We start from the raw sequence: 14,951 nt of genomic DNA on the forward strand, positions 1-14,951 counted from the left end.
TCATCTAGCAGGGAAACATCCCCTGCTCATCGGTGGGAACTTCAACAGTCAGCATTCTGACTGGGGATACACAACCACGACACATCGAGGTCGCAGGCTCTGGCTGCTCCTACAGAACCTCCAACTCACTGTGCACAACACATTTCAGACGCCTACACGGATCGGCAACAGTGTCAGCATGGACACCAGTCCGGACCTGACGCTGAGCCGCTGCATCCACGGCGTTACCTGGAACAGAACACAACATACACTGGGCAGTGATCATTACATTATACAAATCACTGTCCCATACACACCACCCCGTCACGCAAATACAACACACAAACTCATTAACTGGGATGCCTTTCACGCTGTACGCACCGCCCTCCCAGACGCTCCCATCGCGGACATCGACGCATGGGTGCAATCACTCACGCATGACGTTCACCACAACACGCGACACATTGAAACTACAACCGAAACCCCTACACTCGACACACGCCTAGCCCACCTCTGGGAGGCTTATCACAGCCTCTTGGAACGCTGGAAAGGCTACAAACTTAACAGGGCACTTAAAAAGCGGCTGGCCGCGCTACAGACACAAATTCAACAACACTCTGAGGAGCTCTGCCGGTCCAACTGGGGACAGATATGTGACGGAATCGCAGGAAACCTCTCCAGCAAACGCGCATGGGAACTCCTCCGATACCTCATTGACCCCACACACACCAAATCAGCGACAAAACACCACGTGACACGCCTCACACACGAACACATCGACGTTCCCGACACCCTCCTAGACACACTTCAAACCATGTACACCTCTCCAGGCGCCCCCACACCTTTACCCCACTACACAGGACAAGCAAATCCCACACTCGACACCGACATCACGGAGACGGAAGTCACAGCGGCCCTCCTGACTCTCCGCGCCAACTCCGCACCTGGTGCAGACCAAATCACAAACTCCATGCTCCGTAATCTGGACGACCGATCAATCGCCCAGATTACGAAATACTTCAACCAGTGCTGGAGGGAGGGTAGCCTCCCGCAGTCGTGGCGCCACGCGAAGGTAATATTCATACCCAAACCCAACAAACCACTTACCATCCAAACCTTTCGCCCTATTTCGCTAACCTCATGCCTCGGGAAGCTCCTCGAGCATGTTGTGTTAGCGAGACTCACAAGTCACATGGCGGACAACAATCTTTACCCGCATAGAATGGTGGGATTCCGCACCCATCTATCCGCACAAGACGCCATGCTGCAACTCACACACGACCTTTTTGACCCGCTTCTTCCAGGTCACACCAAGGCAGTCCTAGCTTTGGATATTTCCAAAGCTTTTTATCGCATTGAACATCAAGCGATCATGACTGCCCTATCCCCATTAAATGTGGGTGTGCGCACGTATGCCTACATTCAAGCATTCCTCACTGTCCGCACAGCTGAGATACACTTCGGCCCTTTGTCTTCCCCCTCCTACACGCTTCAGAGTATCGGCACCCCTCAAGGGTCCGTCCTTTCCCCCTTTCTCTTTAACATTACCCTCATCCCCCTCGCCCGAAAATTGGCAACTATTCCCCACCTGAAGCACACTCTTTATGCCGACGATATCACCCTGTAGACCACCCACGGCAGTGACGGCGACATAGAGAACACCTTACAGGAAGCAGCCACCCTCACCCAAAATTACGCACGGACCATCGGACTGTCTTTCTCCCCAGAGAAGTCCGAACTGCTCCTCATCCGGCCTAAGAACCACCGCTGTCCCCGCTCCACCATTGTCATTGAACTGAATCGTGACCCGGTACCTGAGGTTGGCACCCTCCGTGTATTGGGCCTGGACATCCAGAACGATGGCAAAAACACCACCACCCTCAAGAAACTCAAGCAGGTTGTAGGCGCGATATCGCACCTCATCCGAAGGGTTTCGGGACATCACAGAGGCATGAAGGAGCGTGACGTATGTCGCCTCATTCATGCCTTTGTCCTCAGCCGTGTGTTGTACACTACCCCATACTTACAACTATCCAAACATGACATAAATGCTTTGGATGCTTTGATTCGCAAGGCATTCAAGGTAGCACTTCATCTTCCCCTCAACACACCCACAGACAGATTACTAGGCCTGGGCCTCCACAACACGATCGGGGAACTGGTGGAGGCCCACCGACAGGCCCAATACATCAGGCTCACACAAACCTCCACAGGCCGGTATATCCTGGACTCCCTCGGAATCAGAATACCGGCCAACGACCCAACCCTCCTCGGCATCCCACGACCCCTTCACCAGGAGCTCCTCATCAGGCCGCTCCCGAGGAATATGCACCCGTCCCACCATGAGCAGCGCCGCAGAGCCCGTGCGAAGGGACTCCATCGAGCGTACGGCCCCGAGCCGGACGCCGTATGGGTGGACGCTGCCTGCACGGGCGATGAAGCGACAGCAGCTGTGGTGGACTCCTCTTTATACGCCCTTCTCACACTACCTCTCCCTCCAAACACCTCCCCAAGAGGGTGCAGAGGAAGCCGCCATTGCATTTGCTATCACCCGCACGGAAGCCCGGTACATTTTAAGTGATTCTGAAACTGCGATTCTAAGTTTTGCTCGAGGCCGAGTCCATGTCCCTGCTTTTGGCATACTAGACTCGCCCGATGCACCCCCGCCCCGCCAAGTGAAGCTGATATGGGTGTCCGCGCACTCCGGGAATCCCGGAAACGATGCCGCAAACCTTTTAGCCCGAGGTTCTTTAAACCGGGCTCAGGTGCCCTCGGATCGGGGATTCACGAAGGAGCGCATGCACTCATTCAGCGAGCTGACGCAGGCCTAGGGAGCCTCACGCCAGCTCTACCCCCCGCCCCACCCCTCCCTAGATAACAAACACGCAACGCCCTGGCGCAGACTACAGACACACTCTCTTCCCTCACCCCTTACCCTAGCCCACTATCATCCCTCCTTCCCCACTCCGGCATGCGCCCTATGCCCAGAACCTTTCGCCTCTTCCCTCCACATCCTTTCCCTCTGCCCGGCGGACTCTCCCCCGCGGGACCTAGAGAACCTCAAGACCTGGGAGGACTGGGAGACCCTGCTGCGCTCGGAGGACCCGGCCGTGCAGACCATCGCAACCGGCCGGGCTGCGAGTGTTGTGGACCTCAGGAACATAAACACTTGAGTGCAGTGGGGTCGTGCGGGGACCCTGGGGCGTGCCCCGAATTCCTTGTGCAATAAAGTTTTTTTCTCTCTCTCTCTTCTTTCTGTCCCACCTTTGTCCATTTGCTTACGGGGCGGTTCAGGTGTCCACCGTGATACGTGAGGCAGATACTGCGCCATTTCCTTACCGCCTCCTCCACCGCCCCCCCCCCCCCCCCCACTCCCCCAGCCTACCCAAAAAAAAAAAAAAAATACTGGCATACGTTTCCTCTGTCTGTGAGGACCAGAGGAGCAAATAAATATGAGAGAGGATTGCAATATATTTTAAGCTGCTCTTAAAGTTTGTGAAAATGCTCGCTATTGAAGTCTGAGCAATCACTAGAGCATCAATGTGGCGTACGGACAGAGAAGAAAACACAAGCAGGTGCTTATTAGGTCATTACACAGTATTCTGACGTACGGAACGAAGTTTTGCGGCCTAGCAGTCTTGTTGCCGAGTGGTCACGAGTCTCTCTTTTCGCACTGTTCTCTGTTCGCAGTACGCAGTCCTGCTTACGTTTTAGTTTACGCGCACAGTGAGCTTCAAGGCACACCAATCGCCATGCCTCTCGTTTCGTGCGTTGTTGACTTTTGCTTCAGCAAGTCCGGCACCGAAGTGGCTTTGCACAAATTTCCTCAGGATGCCGCGCAGAGGCAAGCCAGGGTAGATATTGTGCGTGCAACTGGACGCTACTATTGGACTCCGAGCAACTACAGTGTCATATGCTCCCTACACTTCGTCAACAACAGCTACGAATGCAACCCGGCATACCTGGCTGGCTTCGGCGTTCGAGCAAAGCGTTTCTTGAGACCAGGCGCCGTGCTAACGTTGCAGCCCGCAGCAGCGCAGCGTCTTCTCGCTGCAGAGGGCGCAAAGAGCGGACCAACAGCGCCAAAGCGTTAGGTGTGTACCGCATGTTTTCCTAAACGATATCTGTTGACGTGCATGTTCGTGCTGCAGCGTCAGCTTGTGCGATTTTTTTTTTTTTTGCGCGGTGCGTGGTTGGTGGTGTTCCTGACTCCTGTGAGTACACGGGTATAGACGAGGCTGCAGGCTTGTCGTCTTCTCGCTTAGGCTGGCATTTTTCGATGGTTACGGTGTCTGAAAAACCGCGAAAAGCACTCGACGTTTAGTAGCTGGCAGGGTGGAAACAAATCCCAAACTCGTGGAGGGGCCCCAGGTAGCTGACCGCGGGTAAGGTTCTCCTCTCTCCGGCGGTCGGAGCCCTTTGCGTTTGGTGGGTGGTCGGGTATCCCGTAAGCGGGGTCGCACCATTGGGCAATCGACGCCCTCCCTGCCCTGGCCACGCAGGCCAGAAATGGAGTCGAGACAATTGAAGGATCAGAGCAAAAATCTCGCTGTCCCCATTCCCATCTCTTATGCAAACCCATTTCCTTATGACCATTCATACCATCCATTTGCCCATCCCTTCCGCTACTTCCCAGGGGAGGTCAGCGGAGTCTCCCCGGGCCCGCTCCCCCGGCTGTGGATCGCTATAGTAGCTTTCCCTCATTGATTTCTTACCACTTTCGGATGGCCAAATCCCAATTGCCTACGGGCCAAATCTTTTATATTACCATTGGGTTATACCCGCTTTACATCAGTGGTGCGGGAGAGGCTTATTTTTTTATTCATTTTTTTATGCCTGAGTCTATACTTTGTCTGGTTTAGTTGGGTTTTCTCATAGTGCCGCAGATTGATCCTTTAATTGGCTGCTTATCTGCTGCTTATTTTTTTTCTAGACGAGTTGATCATCAGTGGAAGATCCGAGAGATTAAGTGTCGCACAGATGTTTATAAAACCTCGTTCTTTCCACGGACGATCAATGAGTGGAACAGGCTACCAGCCGGCGTCACTGAGTGCTGCACGGAAGGTCAATTCCGCGCATTTTTGTCTGATGTGTGACGTGGCGCGCAGTTATCTTGCGCGTGTCTTTTTCATTTCATTAGTGTTATTTTATTTGTGGAGCGTGGTTGTCTTCCTTCAGTGCATGTTTTTCCTCATCTATCATTTGTGTGATTATATTTCTGTTATTACGTGTATCTTTCGGCCAAATGAGCAGACGTTATTGTGTCCCCCCCCCCCTACAATAATGCCCTTGGGCGCTGCAGGTATCTGTAATAAATAAATAAATAAATAGATCACAGTAGCTCAGAAAAAGTAGAAAAAGGACGCGAAGTAAATGGTACTGAAACCTGGTGTGAACGCCGCGACTGCTCTAGAGCTTTGTATTAATATGGCCTCACTGTTCCAACCTCTCTGCCAGACCACCGGACTTCCGCTATTGTGCTGTGCGCGGCACGCCACCGCAAGCGCTACGGTTGATTAAAATAGACAGCCGTCGAAGCGAAAAATCAAAATATTCCCTCTCGTTCTCTCTCCCCAGCGTATTTCGGTAACGCATGCAGGTAGCAGGTGATAAGGAGCTTAGCAGTGCACTGCATTGGATGCAGCAGCAATTGTTCCTAACATTGTACCCACTGATACCGAGCTGCTCTATGGTTAGTCTGCAGCACTTTTAAGTGAGAGCAACAGGTATGAACGACTACTGGAACTTTGATCGAAATAATGGCGCCATAGCTTAGTTTTGAAAGTGTGAATTTGTGCCCAAAGGAAAACAGAATGAGCCAGAAATCCGGGCAACCTCTGCCTTGCCCAGTCTAGTACACCACAACAGACGGATGGCGTGGAACACTATTGGTAGTGGCATGGCGTACTAGGAAGCCTGTCAGTCGTGTAGCGCTATTTTCATCTTGTGCCCTTCATGGACTAAGTGTTCCCTACAAAAGTGCAGGGTTGGACATTATTTCTGTGCAACGCACACCTGTACCGAGCTAGGAAGTTTGTCCTCATTGTATTTGAAGCACACCAATTGCCATGCCTTCCGTGTTGACTTCTAATTTAGCAAGACAGGCACTTGAGCAGCTTTGCACAAGATTCCAGAAATAAACCAGAGTGCTGTCGCAATGCCAGCATTAAGTGCTCACGCTGACACTTAAAAATACGCGGTACACAATCAGAAGCGCAGAGTAAACTTTTATATGAGGAATAGTGTAAGAAATCAGGTGAAAACATAATGTCACTTAAGGTGCTCAGGTATCTGTATAAAAACGGCCTTGACTCGAAATGGAAGGAATGGAATAGCTAGTTTGTGGTGAACAGTAACGCAAGTAAAGAAATTTAAATAGAGGCAGAAAAGAAGACTGTGCGCTTGCGTAGTAAATAGAAAAGAAAAATTGGGAAAAAATCGTTCCATGATAATTCGCGATGCTTCGCCGTACTGCTTCAAACGATATTCGGGGATACAGGAGTAGATAATTGCAAAGTCAGTTCTGGAATGTGAAACATCCAACATTATCCAGAGAGTCGCAAGATTATCAGCTTAAAAGCAGTGCAGTGACCTAACGATACAAAATCAGTATTCAGATTTGATACGGCTTAAAATATAGTGAGATTTTTACTTGAAACAAAAGTTTGCTCAGATTGATTGGCTTAGAATTAAAAAAATACAAAACATAATGGCATCCACCACCACCCTGTTTTAGTGAAGGTCCTCGGAAACCATGGACCTATCCACTGTTTCTTTGTGCATAACAAATCTTGTGATGCAATTGACAAACAGCCTGTTTGACTGTCCAGCATAAGTTTGTCATGGCCTATGTGCATAAGTGTCTGCTTCTATACTTGGAAGCCTTGCCATTAGTTTCCTTGCACAACTTTGTTACGTTTTCTTTTGATTTTAGCCCTTATCCATGGCCAAGCAGCACCGCTTCTCACTGTGCCAGAAAAATCTGCACCTACCCAGTCTTATGCAAAAATTCAGTGCACAGCCTCCCCCCCCCCCCCCTCCCTTAGTGGCATGGAAATCTACTCAGGTTGCATTCATGCCTAAAACGAGAACTGTTGGTGTGAAAAAGAGCATGTAACACAGAAAAGTGGTATGTGTGCAAAGGCGTACTTGTCTCCTTCTTCAAAAATATGAAAGAAGCATGTTGTAATGCATGCATTACGATTTTGTGAGCAGTTGATGCTGTTAATCCCTGTAACCGCAGCACTAATTATACATAATTGTGCCACTATATGGGATTTCCTAACGCGGCATTCTTTGTGTTTTTGGAAAGAGTAGTAATGATATAGTCATTGCAAGCACACTAGAATCTACTGTGACGGCTTAGTGGTTATGGCACTCGGCTGCTGACCCGAAAAACACGGGTTCGATACGGGCCGCAGCGGTTGCATTTCCATGGATGCGAAATGCAAGACACCCATATACTGTGCGATGTCAATGCACGTTAACCAACCTCACCTGGTCGAAATTTTCCAGGGCGCTCCACAACGGTGTCCCTCATAGCAAGAGTCGCTTCGGGAGTCAAACCAAATGGGAGAGAAAACGACAATGGGAGAGGGTTTGATTCAATAAAACTGGTTTGTCTGGATAGCATGGGTATTGAGGACATGCTGCTGACATAGTAATCAGTGCTTCGCAGAAGACAAGGCTTGCGCCCTGACGCAGTATGTGGGCTTTGTTTCTTGCACTGAGGAGCGCTAAAGCTTTGCTGCACATGCATTGAGTTAACTAGGGTAGCACTTCTCAGGAATTTGCAAAAAGTGCATGCAACTGAGGAAGTCCCTTGTTGAGTGACGTCTGTCACTTTACCAGCATATGCTTGTCACAAATTGGCTCGGCCAGGGTCACTGTTTATCCATCGGAGCTAATGCAGGTATACCTGTTCTGCCATTTTACTGTTGCGTATGCAAACGCGTGTGTTCATTCATGGTGATTAGACAGCAATCTTATATTTTAACGCAGGAACAAACTCTGTTCTGTGGTGTGAATTTCGGGCACTTTTGTTGTTGAAGGCAGCATTTTATACGTATGTTATATGTATAGCTAGGCCAGCCCAAAGTATGTATATTTGTATCTATACAAAGTATAAATTTGCCCGAAATATCAGTTGTGATATTTCAAACTAATGTACACTTTTTTTTTACCTGTAGTTCATGTTCTGCCTTGCATTTTTATGTGAAATAAATGGCCGTACACCCTATTACCTTTCCTGGGCCCAGTTCAGTGTGTCTTGCTAATCTGAAATACTGATTTATTCTGGGTAGCGAAACCCGCAGTATGAGTTCTGCCACGACACACCTTGGCAGAACTGCACGATTCCTTCTCCCTAGGCGACGCCATATCCATCCTACAAAATTGTCGATAGGCTGTGTACCTGTAACGAGTGCAAAAAATAGTCGCTGCGTCATTATAGTGATGCGCAAAACAAAAAAAAATTGCGAGTATGTTTTTGCAGGCTAGTTGGTGCCTAAGCATTGTGGGTTTTTTTTTGCGCAAAAGACACGACACAGAAGGAAGCGCTTGTCCTGTCTACCTCGTTTCTTCTGTGTCGTGTCTTTTGCGCAAAAAAAAAACCCACAATGCAAAAAAAAATCGCTGTTAAAAAGTCGCACAACCCTGACTTCATTTTTCCATTAGTTGTTCAGTATCCGTGGCACGCGCCAGCAACTGAGGTGCCAGGTTAGGTGTATAAACAGAGAAAGAGAGTATGTAGCGATATTATGTTGTAATCTATATTAACGCGATAGCGTGAGGGGCCCCGTTTCGCAGAAAAGCCGGTGTCGTCGTCGGCGTCGTTGCCCGTGAGTGATCAATACCAGAAGCATTAATAAAAATTGCGTGGACATTTTGGCAACTATAGCGTCGAGAGGCGAAAGCCGTTACGACTTGCGGTGCATGTGACGTCACACCGTTCCCGTGGCTATATCGATACCCAAATTGTACATATTTCGGGGATCTTAAAGTTGCATTGAGGAGGAATCTGAACTAGCATTTTACTACTGGAGCTCGATCTACACGTTCCGGGAGTTCTTAGAAACGTCGAATTTGCCCCGTGTGGTCGATTTCCCTAATTTAAATCATTTTAAACGTCCCGACTCCCGCCTTTTTGTTTTTGAATTCCCCGCAGACGGTGGGAGGCGTCGACCAACGTTGCAACCAGTCCGGTGGTGGCTTACCGCTTTGCCATCGAGGAGTGATACGTAGTGATCGGCGAAAGCAGAGTCCACGCGTATTTTTATTCTCTAACTAGATCTCGTTGGTTGACTCCTCCCACCGTCTGTGGGGAATTAAAAATGTTAATCCAATTTAAATTACGGAAATCGGCCACACAGGGCAATGATTACAAGTTTCTAAGAATGCCAGGTACGTGTAGATCGAGTTCCCGCGGCAAAAAGACGAATTTAGATTCCTGTTCAGTGCAGCTTTAAGTGTTAATTGCGCTTAATTAATTATTTCCCAATCTAATTTGACACCAATCCGACGTTTTTCCGTCCGTTCTGTGACAATTTTTACCATGCCATGACGACTTCCGGTGGATGTGACGTCACACCGTTCTCGTGGCTATATCGACGTACGCGGTATTTCGACGCAATTTCGGCATTTTTGCCTATAATTAACTAATTAACCTACAGTCATCAAACTTGGCTTCTAGGTCATTTTGGCCTCCTCTATTTGAAGCAACCATTGGTTAACGCTTTGTTAACGGACGACAGTATGAGCATTTAAAGAACTACATGTGCATTGTCAGCAAGTAGCGTAAGCGTTAGCACGCTCGGCTGCTGAACAGAAGGATGGTAGTTCTAATCCAATCGTGCACGAAGATTTTTTTTCTGGTCCGACTAGAAAAGCGTGGCACCTCTGCTGACAACCTCCTGTCACCAACGATGAGGCATTAAAAGTGTTAAATGTTGGGCTAGTTGATGTTCAGACTTCACAGGCATATTTTAGAGCGAAAGACCGGACAACGTGTTCGTCCTTTCTTTCTCTCGTCCCGTCTTTTGCGCTAAAATATGCCTGTGAAGATAAGGCATGGCTCGTAGCTTGGATTAGTGTACAAGGTTTTAACTGATCTAATGTATTGACTACCAGGACGTACAGGTTTTCGCGATGCAAGCACACAATAAACTTGAAACACTGCTGCTTCAACCAGTTGTTTTGCCACAATCGCGCCCCTGCGCCATGGTGTAAAAAGCTTTAGAAAGTCTGAAGTGTGCTTGGCGAAAGCTTTGTGGTCAATGCACGGCCGCTTCCCCGAACCGCTTGGCGCGGAATCACTGTGCCGCTCTGGAGCCATGCGTCTCACTCACTCGACTGCAACGAGACGTCTGCCGAAGGAGCGGTGGTGCAGCTGCCACCGCCGACGCGCGTGCGCGCTCGTTCTACCGCTACTGTGTGACGTCAGGATTGATATGCACTGCTGCGACCCCCACCGGCTCACCGGTTGCGCCGCTGCGCGGAGGAGAGGCCACAGTTTGCACGATTGCAGTGCCCGGGCGGACGCCACGAGCATGGACGGACAACGCGAGCATGAGCCATTAAAGGCTTTCGCCTTAAAAATCGCTGTGGCTCAGCACCGCGAGCACGAGCCATTAAAGGTATTCGCATTAATGGCTGTGGCTCAGCTCGGCTGAGCCGGTTTATACAGAGTGAAAGGCAACCGAACCAGTGGCCGATATCGACGTGGAGACGTTGGCAACATCCGCCGCCCTTTTCCGCTTGAGACACTCTGCCATACTGCCGCCGCAACTGTGGTTGCGGTGCACGCGACCTCTCCTTTTCAATCCACCCACATGTTATCAGGCATGGGACACAGCTGGCGAAGCGAGCGGAGGCGAGCGCAACAACGAGGCAAGCGGTGTGACGTTATACCAAACGGCGGCGGCACTCCGCGGCGATGCGCGCGGTGTGACGTCATGCCAGTCGGCGCGGCGAGCGCGCGGCACCCGCCAGCTACGGCTCAAGGTCGGTCTCTGTGCCTCCTCGGAGCACCGCCACAGCGAAATCGCAAGTTCGTGGCCAGTGTAGCTTTCGCTACAAAACAAGAGTGAGTCCTCGGCCGTGTTTTAACTTCTACTTCCACTGCTCATCTGCATTCTTGCTACCGAAGGCTAGCACTGCACTGTCGCGTGTGATGCCTCACAACCCGCAAATATATCTCTTAATCTGGGGCTAAGGTTGAAAACAACAAATGACACTACGGTCACCACGTATCAACGCGATATTTAGCGGCAGCTGTTAATGCGATATGTTGTGGTTGAGAGTATGAACGTGACCTCTTATCTGTGTAGTTCTATGGCGCTCTTTTCAGTATCCAACACACAGTCGTTTACGCACCAGCATATAGGAGGTATTCACATGACGTCATCCGCAAGGGGCGCTAGCGGCCGGCGCGGCATTCGCCATGTTGGTGGTCGCGCGCGCGGCCGCCGCAGCCAGCCGCAGCGTTTGAATAGCTGGTGATGGGTGAAATGTGAGTGTATTTCGCGTCTCGCCGCACGTAATTTCTGTCCGACCCGTGCCGCCGCGTGACTGAGTGAATATTCCGTGAACTGTGCGAAGCAGAAAAGAGCGGGCACGCTCAGAAGGTTCTACTTTGTGAAAAGGTCGACCCCCCCGTAGGAATGCGGAGGCACCAGCATGGTGTGCGACGTATACTAGACTGCTGCCGCGCGTTGAATTCACCGGTATCGAGGCCCACCTTGTGCACGGCTTAAGTTTGCTGGCAGGCGAAGGAATTAAAGGATATAAACCTATGGGAGGGTGCAATTACTTGACAAGCGGGTGAGTCCAAGAGCCGTGCTGTGGGTGCCGACGTCCGCGGTGCCGACGGCCGAAGTGCCGTTTTTGAAGAGGTGAGTAATTCGAAGGGTCTGTTCACTTAGCTGTAGCTTAACTTGTCATCTCTACCTGCTGAAAGTGACGTGTTACAACTGAGTCTAGCGGAATGGTTGCACACTGCGTTGCTGCGAAAACGGTCTTGTGCATACGAAGCAGCGCTACGTAGCTACAATCAAAACTGCAAAACATTCTCGCTGTGCCTGCCGTTCGTGCTGCGAGCGCATGGCAGTATTTGTTTTGCCGTTCTGTCGGGTAAATAAGGTAGCTATGACGCTTTGCCTTTCTGCTGAAAGACCGTACGTCTGAGAAGCGTCAGCAGTTCGCGGACTACAGCTAAGCGCTTGAATTATCAATTTCTGCGGTGGCAGTTCTGGAATTTCGGTAATTAATCGTGCTGTTTATCCACGATGTGCCCTGCATGACTAGCTGACAGTTATCAACTGATATTAAAAGCTGCAAGTCGTGTACGTTCTTGCGTGCAGCGCAGCCAGCCAGTTTTGCTGCCGAGTTGAGGCAGCTCGGTTATATCACGGCCCAGAAGAATTCTGCTGCAAGCTTCATGCACAATACGCGCTCCACAAAAATAAATGGTCGCTGACGTATTCAACAACGTACAAATAGGTTACGGATCCCTAAAAGTTCAGGCCGGGTACCTCACGGCGCACCGTGACACTGCGCGAGCTGGCCTGAAACGACCGCAAACATGGCGCGCCTGCCGCGACGACGCTCGCGCCGTCTGGTAGCGCGGCCTCAGTGAATACCTCCTATACAGCTCGTTCGGCCGAAAAGGTTATGGTGCTCGGCTGCTGACCCGAAAGACGCCGGTTCGATCCCGGCTGCGGCGGTTGAATGTCTTTGAAGGCGAAATTCTAGAGGGCCGTGTACTGTGCGATGTCAGTGCACGTTAAAGAACCCCAGGTGGTCGAAATTTCCGGAGCCCTTCACTACGGCGGCTCTCATAGCCTGAGTCGCTTTGGGACGTTAAACCCCATAAACCAACAACCAACGAACAAACGAACCAACCGAAAAGCCGTCGGCGTCGTAGTTGTAGTTGCTGGCACCGCTCGTCGAAAAAAAATCTCATGCCAACGGCTTGCGGCAGAATGTTCCAGATGGTGTAATACCATTCAGCCTTTGGAGCAGCATAAACGTACTAGTTATACTCCGTCTCAAAAGATGTTTGCAGCATTACGAAATGTAGAGCTCTCTCGTCCAATCAGGATGGCGCGCACCACATTAGTGTGTTCCTACGTGCCTATCACCCGCCAATTACTGACAGGTGGCTCCATCCATGTGAAAGAAGGTGTACTAGTAGCTAGCTTCTTTCTACCTCTAGCAGGTGGCGCTTGATGTCTTTTCAATCTTTCACCTGTTTGTTTTTGAACAGGCGGAGGCCCGTTCCAAAGGGACTGGCCCCACTTTTTCTTTGTTTTTGGTCGCCACCTGTTCGTATCAGTTCCTCTGTTATCACGTCACAGTTATTTTCAATGTTTCTGTCATGTGTATATAAGTTTATTTATTCCAGCGTTGTCACAACAGTATTAAGCTGGGCCGAATGCAGGCCGAGGCAGCCGAATGTCGATGGTGGTGAAATGCAAAACAACCCCATGCGCTGCGCGAAAGTCAACGTACAAGCGGTCAAAATTAATTCGGAGCCCTCCACTACGACGTCTGCCATATCTCACGAGAGACGATTTACTCTCACTGCGACACTACTGAATCGTCGCGACTTTTGCGCGTGCGTTAACACGTTAATGGGGCTCATCTCATCGTCCTCATCACAACTGTATTCAGCTCTGCTGGTTGTGTCGTCCTCTAGGTTGACGGTTATATTATATAAGAACTGGGAAACGTCCGATCCTTGCGGCATTCCTTTGTCTTTTAAACTAAAGGTGTCGGGTTTGATTGTGCCTATTAGTATTTTAGCCGTTCTCTCGGAGAGAAAACAGTTGATGTAGTTAAATGTTATTTCATCTACATTGAACGGTGAAAGGGATTCTATTATTGCTTTTTATTTGACGTTATCAAATGCTTTGATTAAATCTAAAGTTAGGATTGCCCTGGTGCTCCTTTCTTGCTCCTGAGATAGGACTTCGTTTCCTAGTCTGAGCATTGTATCCTGTGTTGACAAATGTAGTCTAAAGACGACCATAGTGTTCGGATATAAAGTCTCTTTGTGCATATCCGACTGGAATCTGTCTAGTATGACGTGCTCTATCTGTTCTGCTATACAAGAAGCAAGCGAAATAGGTCTGACGTTTTCGAGACACAAGGAAAAAAATAAGTATACTCCTGATTTGAAACCGCGTGCCTTCGAAAGCCCAATCGAGAAAAGAGAAAGAAGTTCCGCACACCACGTGCAGAAGAAGAAAAAATGCAATGGCGAGCGGTCAAGAAGCCAAGCTCTCCGGAGAAAAGGTCCAGGAAAGAGAGGGGAAGATCACCTCATCGCCAGACCTCATCAAGAAGAAAAAGTCTCGCCGCAAGTCCTCCTCAGCTGCGGACGCCCGAAGAAGGAGGAAAAGAGGCCGCAGTCAAGACGTTGACGCTCTGGGAGCTCCCAGAGACGACCAGCCACCTTCCGGCGCTTCGCCCACCGCGAACCAAGCAAACAACGTTCCGCATGCGGCTGATGACCAGGATAAGAAGGGAAGCCCCGCAATCCCGAACGCCGCAGATACCGAACCACCCAGAGACGACCATCGCGGAACAGTTCTGGCGCCAACATCGAGCACGAAGACCTCTTCGCCGAGCTCCGGCATCGAAACAATTCAACTGCAGGGCAGCCAGGACCACGGTTCCGGGGAAACTGCCAGAGACAACCGACCAACAGGCAGCGCTGCGCCGAACTCGGACGAGAAGCACTTACCAGGGGCTCAGCTGTGTTGCACGCATCGCGTCAGCCTCCAACACGGTGAGAGCGCTGTCCAAACCCTTAATGCCTAATTGCAAACAGCTCGAATAAAAAAAACCTCTTTGTTAGCATTTATCCGCTAGGGGTGACTCATAAACGCATTCAGACAGAAGAAGACAACTTTTGCGAATGAAAACTGGCCGTGGTTTAGTTCTGGTTAAACCTGGAGGATTGCGAAAGC

This window comes from Amblyomma mixtum, chromosome 2 (genome assembly GCF_055824585.1).
Source record: "Amblyomma mixtum isolate Tamu chromosome 2, ASM5582458v1, whole genome shotgun sequence".
In the NCBI taxonomy this organism is placed as follows: domain Eukaryota; kingdom Metazoa; phylum Arthropoda; class Arachnida; order Ixodida; family Ixodidae; genus Amblyomma; species Amblyomma mixtum.